This window comes from Dermacentor variabilis, chromosome 1 (assembly GCF_050947875.1).
Source record: "Dermacentor variabilis isolate Ectoservices chromosome 1, ASM5094787v1, whole genome shotgun sequence".
Classification (NCBI taxonomy): Eukaryota; Metazoa; Arthropoda; class Arachnida; order Ixodida; family Ixodidae; genus Dermacentor; species Dermacentor variabilis.
The window spans coordinates 146459630-146467904 of record NC_134568.1 but is presented as its reverse complement, the minus strand read 5'-3'; the positions used below and the strand labels follow the sequence as shown (position 1 = coordinate 146467904).

General features: G+C 50.7%; 1 non-coding gene across 1 annotated transcript; it reads right to left on the bottom strand.

Moving 5' to 3' along the window:
• Positions 1 to 613: 613 nt before the first annotated feature.
• Positions 614 to 686, bottom strand: TRNAS-CGA (transfer RNA serine (anticodon CGA)). The gene has a single exon. It is a non-coding gene; the product is annotated as a tRNA-Ser (tRNA).
• Between the last annotated feature and the right edge of the window lie 7589 nt (positions 687 to 8275).

The window sequence follows — 8275 nt, the reverse complement described above, 5'->3', positions numbered from 1 at the left end:
TTTTACAGAGTAACTACTTCCTTATTTACCTCTACTTGGATGCTTTGACACAATGATTTGTGCACTTTTTTCCAGATGCTACAGACAAACAACTGTCATTGGCAAATTTTCTCCTACAACACCTCGTTCAGATAATCATATGCACTTGCATTGTTTCGACCAGCAGCCTTCAGCGCTTTCAAATATTGTAAAACTTTAAAGTTTCGATTTCATTTTGTGCTGTTCCATATCGTTATACTATAGCTGATTCTTTTTCATAGCCGCTATATGCACAGTGTGCTTGTCCATCTCAGATTTCAGGATTAGCATCTTTCGTCTGCCGCTGTTGTGGCCTCTGTTCATTTAATAACCGCTGGTTAGTCTAGTGGCACATTTATGCGTTTTCTACACTGTTAGCCAATGTTTTTCGAAAATTCCTAATGGTTTCTCCTATTTTTTCAATGCACTCTCTTGAGAATGTGAAAGATAACCTGTTGCAATAATACTTTCTGTGTAATATCATAAGCCAACAAACACTGACACCAAGGACACATAGGGGAAATTACTTGTGCTTAATAAGTGGAATGAAGAAACGATAAATTAATGGAAATTAAAGTGGATGAAAAAAACAACTTGCCGCAGGTGGGACTCGAACCCACAACCTTCGCATTTCGCGTGCGATGCTCTACCAATTGAGCTACCGCGGCGCTGTTTCCTCATCCACTTTCTTGGGTATTTATGTATCCTAGTAGAACCCTGGGAGTGTTAGCCAGCGCCATCACTCACATACCTTGGCGGCGGACGTGGAACATCCTTTTTGCCGCAGGCGTCACGAGAACTTGAGACCAGGTTGCCGCAGGCGTCACTTTCTCGTCACGCCTGCGGCAAAAAGGTTTCTCATGATATCACTAATAAAAATCGGTACCCTCGGTTAACCCCCTCTTCTCGTTTATTTCTGTGCAATAGAAAGAGGACAAGGCAAGGCGCAGTTTTCTTGCGCATCTCGCGCAGCACGTTTATCAAGTGAAAGATGAGTCTTTTGATAAATGCAGGCGATCGTCGATATCTCCCGCACACGTTGGATAGCATATTTCCTGGAAGTTTGTAGCAAATGGGTGAGCGCTGCTAATGATAGATTGTGTGCTATCTTCTATGGAACATTATCAGCCGTGACCTATCCCGTTCCTTCGTGTGAGGACGGGCACACGCTAAACTCAAGATGCACGTTTTTCAAGACCAGTACTGGCGGCGCGCATTGCTCCACCTCGAACTTCAAATTTCAATGAAAGTTACGTGCACTTCTAAGAACTTTGCAAATCCACTGTACCGTTCTTTTGATGACGATGACGGTAATGTTAACACCACCTTTGAAATCGGGTGGTGGCATGTCACCAACCTCGCTCTTTTAATCCCTTCGTGTGTCTAAGTCTTTAGATATACATGTATATCCTAAGCTAATAAGAAAGTCAAAGCATCATGTCCACCTCTCATATTAGCCTCCGTCCTTGAAACGCAACTCCCATACATCTAAAATATAGTACATTCTGTTTAGTGCCCTGGGCGGCATGTTTATGCACATGAGTCCCTGCTTGCAATATGTTTTATTGCAAATACACGTACGTACTAAGGCGAATATGTAAACGCCCTCTTTCTTCTGAGTTCCTGTTCTTTCTTACTTTTCTTTTTGTTGTTGTTGTTTTCTCTCTCTCTTGCTGCTTACTTTTCACATTTTTGTACGATATACAACTGTATAATTCCCCACTCTTGCCATACCCCTAAAATGGCTGCAGTATGTAAAAATAAATAAATAAATAACTTAGTGGCTCAGTCGCGGTTAGTGGCTCAGACGCAGGAAAATTAGCTTAGCGCGCCATAAAATAATGCTTGTGCGCACCTGAAAATAGCTCTTCAAGTAACTCGTCTTCCTGAATATAGGCCATCCAGTGCGGCAATCATTATTGTTCACAAACAGCAAGCCACAAAGTATAGAAATAACAGCTACAAGGTGTTGGAATCTCAGTGCTGACGCCCGTTATTGCAAATGGGTCGCAAGCCCCAAGGGTAGCGTTGGCCTGGCGGCCTGGGGCACAACTGGAAGCATCCGAAGGTCCTGGCAAAGCATGAGTCGACTGCTACCAGAACAACTTGTTTATTCTAGCATCGCAAAAGGGCGGGCGGTCAGGTCGACCGAAGTGGAGAGACGGGAGAGCACGTTACTCAACAGAAGAAATCGGAGCCTCTCTCGGCGTCCGGGGGCAGCTGCTTTTATACTCTCGCAGTTGAGGGCAAGAAGGAACGCCTCTGTAGACGCGCACGTGACGGCGCCGCTCGGGCACGTTGAGAAGAGTAGGTGACGCATCCGCCGGGCCGGCGGCGGTCAGACCTCCTTGCTTCACAGTTGGGGGAGCTCCTCTCCCCGGCTGCCGCGCTTCGACAAGCGTGGGCACCAACATGCACACACACACACACACGCACACGAAGACACGTGGCATTGGAACATGCCTGGACGCGCTTGGCGGGGAGGCGTAGCGGCGGCGCCGAACGGGCCAAAATGTCCGCCGCTTTGAACGAAGCCCCGGCGTCCGCTGCATCCGCGCCGGCTATACCGCGCGTTGTAGGCGAAACGTAACAGACCGCCCCGCCGGGGGAAGGAGATCCCGATGGTCAGGGGACTGCATCCGCTGTCCGGAGGGATGTCGCTCGATGATGCTCATAACCGAAGTCGGGCGTCCTTCGGCGTTTCTTGAGCGCAGCGCACAGAGAAGGCCTCGTTCTCTCGTTCAGGTTCACACAGGACACTGCAAAGTGACTTCGGGAGAGTTGACATTTTTGTTCTCGTTCCCGGCAAGCGTTAGAACTACGCCGAAACTGAACCGCTCAGTCAGCAAGCACGAAACAAACCTCACCGAGTCCTGCCAGGCTCTTTCCCCTTTTATACCACTGCCTAGTTCCTGACAGTCGTCTAGCAGCACTCAGAACGCGTCCACAAATTGGAAAATTGCACTAGAAAGCACGTCATCACTTTGAAACACTAAACAAAAGCAATATGTTAAAAATCCTGCCTCAGGAAGAAAAACATCAGTAACAATCAACTTTGAGGCTGATTCCTACGTTAGGGGCTTCGACTTAAGCCATCGGCGTTACCGTTGAGACTCCCCTTTTTGTAACGCACCTCAAAGGAATATTGTTGCAAAGCGAGGCTCCAGCGCAGGAGGCGGCCATTTTTGGGAGAGATGGTCTGCAGCCATTGGAGAGGGCAGTGATCCGTCTCAATGATAAACCTCGAGCCGGCTAGGTAGCATGACAATTTCTGAACGGCCCATACGAGACACGCACACTCTTTCTCGGTGGCGCTGTACGCCTGCTCACGACTGGTCAGCTTACGACTAGCATACAGGACGGGGTGTTCCACTTCTCCATTTTCCCGTTGGCACAGTACAACGCCCATGCCTCGCTCACTAGCATCGCACTGAACAACGAACCCTTTTGTGTAGTCTGGCGATCGTAGCACAGGCTGGCTTGTTAGGGCGCTCTTTAGGGCGCTAAAAGCTCTTTCCTTTGCCTCGTCCCAGACGACTGTTTGGGGCTCTGTTTTTCTTAGAGCATCCGTCAGGGGAGCCGCGATATCAGAGTACCTGGGGATGTACCTCTGATAGTAGCCGGCGACACCTAAGAACGACCGAATATCGGTCTTCGTGCGCGGTTGCGGGAAGTCTCGCACAGCGGCCACCTTTATTTCAGAGGGGCGGCGACGACCCCGTCCAATCACGTGACCGAGGTAGACAACCTCGGCCTGTGCTAACTGGCACTTGGGAGCCTTGACTGTCAAGCCCGCATCGCGCAGGCGGGTTAGCACTGCCCGCAAGTGGGCCATATGCTCAGGCCAGGATGCGGAGAATATCGCTACGTCGTCTAGATACGGTAAAGCGAATTCTTGCTGTCCCCGCAACACTTTATCCATGAGGCTTGAAAAGCAGTATGGCGCGTTCTTCAAACCAAAACTCAACACTATAGGACGGAATGTTCCCATTGGTGAAATGAACGCCGCATACCTGCTAGCCTCTTCTGTAAGTGGAACCTGCCAATAACCCCTGACAAGATCTAGGGTGGAAATAAACTGAGCGCTACTAACTTTCTCAAGGCGCTCCTCGATGTTAGGGATCGGATAAATTTGATCCTTAGTGATGGAATTAAGCCTGCGGTAGTCGATGCAAGGACGAGGTTCCTTGCCCGGTACCTCAACTAATATCAAAGGGGAGGTATAATCACTCTCACCCGCCTCAATGACACCGAGCTGTAGCATTTTCTTTACCTCAGCCTCCATAACATCGTGCTGGCGGGGTGACACCCGATACGCCTTGGATCGTACTGGCTCTGGGGAGGTAAGTTCTATATCATGAGTAAGGACAGAAGTCCTACCAGGCCTCTCAGAGAACTGACCTTGAAACTCTTGTAAGAGCTGCTGTAGTTCGGTTTTCTGCTCAGGCGACAGCGATGCTTTACTGATTAAGTCACTAATGACTTGATCGGTGTCTTTCCTGTTCGTCACTGAGCCTAGTCCCGGAAGCTCGACCGGAAGCTCTTCAGGAACGTTTACCATCATGCACACCACTGCTTCCCGTTGTTTATAGGGTTTGAGCAGATTACAGTGGTAAACTAGCTGTGCTTTCCGCTTTCCTGGCAGACTCACCACGTAGTTGACGTCCGACAGTTTTTGAACAATTCGTGCTGGGCCCTCCCACTGCACGTCTAGTTTGTTTTTTAGCGATGTGCGCAATATCATGACCTCATCGCCCACCTCAAAACGACGGGCCCTGGCTGTCCGATCATAATAAACCTTGGCCCTCTGCTGGGCCTTTGCCATTGCTTCACCTGACAACTCCTGTGCCCTTCTTAAGCGTTCGAGGAGCTTAAGCACGTACTCCACCACGACTGGGTCGTCGCCCCTGCCTTCCCACGATTCTCGAAGCATGCGAAGCGGAGATCGCAGCGAGCGACCGTACACCAGCTCAGCTGGCGAAAACCCCGTAGCCGCATGCGGCGCGGTCCTTAATGCAAACATCACCCCAGGCAGACACAGCTCCCAGTCCGTTTGTTGTTCAAAACACAATGCTCTCAACACGCGCTTCATGACGGAGTGGAGCTTCTCAACGGAATTCGACTGTGGGTGGTACACCGGGCTGTGTAACTGCTTTACCCCGCACCTTTCGAGAAAGGCTGTCGTCAAAGCGCTCGTAAACACCGTGCCCTGATCTGACTGGATTTCCGCAGGAAAACCAACTCGTGCAAATATGGACAGTAGTGCATTGACTATCTCAACTGAGCTGAGTTCTTTAAGCGGCACTGCTTCAGGGAACATTGTCGCTGGGCAGATCACAGTCAAAATGTGTCTGTACCCCGTGGCTGTTACCGGCAGAGGTCCCACTGTATCAATAACGAGCCGTCTAAAAGGCTCCGTAATGATAGGTACCAACTTCAACGGCGCCCTCGATTTGTCCCCTGGTTTGCCCACCCGCTGACAGGTGTCACATGTCTTCACAAAGTGGTCTGCGTCCCGAAAACACCCTGGCCAATAGTACTCTTGCAAGAGACGGTCCTTAGTTTTCTTAACTCCTAGGTGTCCGGACCACGAACCCCCATGCGACAAGCGCAACAGATCCTGACGATAGCATTGAGGCACGATCAGCTGATCGAACTCCACTCCCCTGCGGTCTAGATACTTCCGGTACAGGACCCCACCTCTTTCCACAAAGCGAGCATTTTTCTTGGCGATACCTTCCTTGACAATGCAGCGTATGCTTTCTAGGCTGCCATCCTTTTTTTGCTCGGCTATCAAAGCCGCCCTGCTGACTTTTAGCAACCTATTAAGTCCGTCTGACGTAGGCGCGATGAGCAAATCTGCAGATAGCTCTTCTAACTTTCCCTTATCGGGCATTTCCTCACCGGTATCTGGTGCCTTTAACGCTACAGGCTCAATTTTATTCAGATCGGACGTGCTCTGAATATCAGCTTGCTGCGCCTCTGACCCTTTCTCATTGTTCGACAACGTCGGCCCCGCAACTACCGCCTTTGCAGCGAGCTCCCGAACCTTCGATCTGGTTAAGGCCTGAACGCTAGCCTCACCAAACAAAAGCCCCTTCTCGCGCAGGAGGTGATCGGACCTGTTCGAAAATAGGTACGGGTGCTGGGGGGGAAGCATAGATGACACTGCGCCCTCCGTCTCAAGTGCTCCGAAAGGTCCTTCAATAAGCACTTTTGCTACGGGCAGACACACGCTATGAGCTTCCACGGCTTGCTTGATCCATGCGCACTCGCCCGTGAACATATCGGGTTCTACGTAAGAGGGGTGAACTACATCCATCGTAGCTGCGGAATCGCGAAGCACTCGGCACTCTTTCCCGTTCACGAGGAGGTCTCGCATGTAAGGCTCGAGAAGCTTCATGTTCTCGTCAGTGCTGCATAATGACAAAAACACGACTTTTGTTTTTGTTTCCGGACACTGCGCCGAAAACTGACCCGGCTTCTGGCACGTATAACACACGCGCGCTTGCCTCGTCTCGAACCGCTTTCTGCGTTCGGCTTCGGCTGCCGCCGTCTCCTTACGTTCGGTCGGACTGCTTTCACTCGCATCCGCACTACGTGTGTCGCCCCTTGCTCTCATGGGTGTGAACTTTGGCCTCTCAAACTTGGAGCCAAATTCACCCTTTTGACCGTCCTTAACTCCGCGAGCCCGACGCGTCACAAACTCCTCGGCTAGCTCAGCGGCTTTAGCCACTGTACTAACGTCTGGCCTATCCAAGACCCAGTACCGCACGTTCTCAGGTAACCGACTATAAAACTGTTCTAGCCCGAAACACTGCAGAACTTTCTCGTGGTCACCAAACGCTTTCTCTTCTTTGAGCCGCTCCTGCATGTTTGACATAAGCCTGTAGGCAAACTCTGTATATGACTCACTTTTGCCTTTCTCATTTTCCCGAAACTTCCGACGGAACGCCTCCGCTGACAGCCTGTACTTTTTTAGCAGACTCGATTTCACTTTGTCGAAATCCTCTGCCTCCTCTCTATTCAAGCGAGCGACTACGTCGGCCGCCTCGCCGGGTAACAAAGTGAGCAAACGCTGTGGCCACGTTTCCCGAGAGAACCCCTGCTTCTCGCACGTTCGCTCGAAGTTAACCAGGAACAAACCAATGTCCTCTCCAAGCTTAAACGGCCGCATCAGGTCAGTCATTTTGAACAATACTCGTTCTCCTGCACCGTGTGCCTGACTTCCATTACGAGCGCGTTCCATCTCTAACTCGAGACGCTTCATTTCCAAAGCGTGTTGACGGTCGCGCTCTTCTTTTTTCTCTTGTTGCTCTCGTTCTATCTGTTCTTTACGTTCACGCTCTTCTTTTTCTTTCTGTTCTTTTCGTTCACGCTCATCTTTCTCTTTCTGTTTCTGTTCTTTAAGTTCACGCTCCTGTCTTTTTGCCCTCTCCTCAATGGTCTCAAGGCATTCCGACAGCTCGTCATCCTCCGCTTCTAACTCAAGAATAGCCCTTAGCAGTTCAGGTTTTCTGAGTTTGTCTGAGACATCCAGACCCAACTCTCTTGCAAGCTCCAGCAATTTCGGTTTGCGCAACGACTTCCAATCCATGGCTACTCTGAATGCTGCTTTCTCTACTGCCTACTATTGTCTTGCCGCAAACTAACCCGGCAGCAACGACAACCACAATTACCAGCTCTGTTTCTGACACTAACAAAAGCCTGGCAAAACTCAGAAGAAAGTCCCGCACTCACCAAACCTCGCAGCCAAGAATTCAGCGCAGTCGTTCCGCTGCAGGCAACCAGTCATCACACAGGGCTCGTTGCACTGCTCCCGGATTGTCGTTGTGCTGCTCAGCATACAGTCAACCGCATATCTTCGCTGCTGGCCTCCGTTGTCGCGATCTCACCGCTGGCAGACAGTTGTTGGAATTTCAGTGCTGACGCCCGTTATTGCAAATGGGTCGCAAGCCCCAAGGGTAGCGTTGGCCTGGCGGCCTGGGGCACAACTGGAAGCATCCGAAGGTCCTGGCAAAGCATGAGTCGACTGCTAACAGAACAACTTGTTTATTCTAGCATCGCAAAAGAGCGGGCGGTCAGGTCGACCGAAGTGGAGAGACGGGAGAGCACGTTACTCAACAGAAGAAATCGGAGCCTCTCTCGGCGTCCGGGGGCAGCTGCTTTTATACTCTCGCAGTTGAGGCAAGAAGGAACGCCTCTATAGACGCGCACGTGACGGCGCCGCTCGGGCACGTTGAGACGAGTAGGTGAC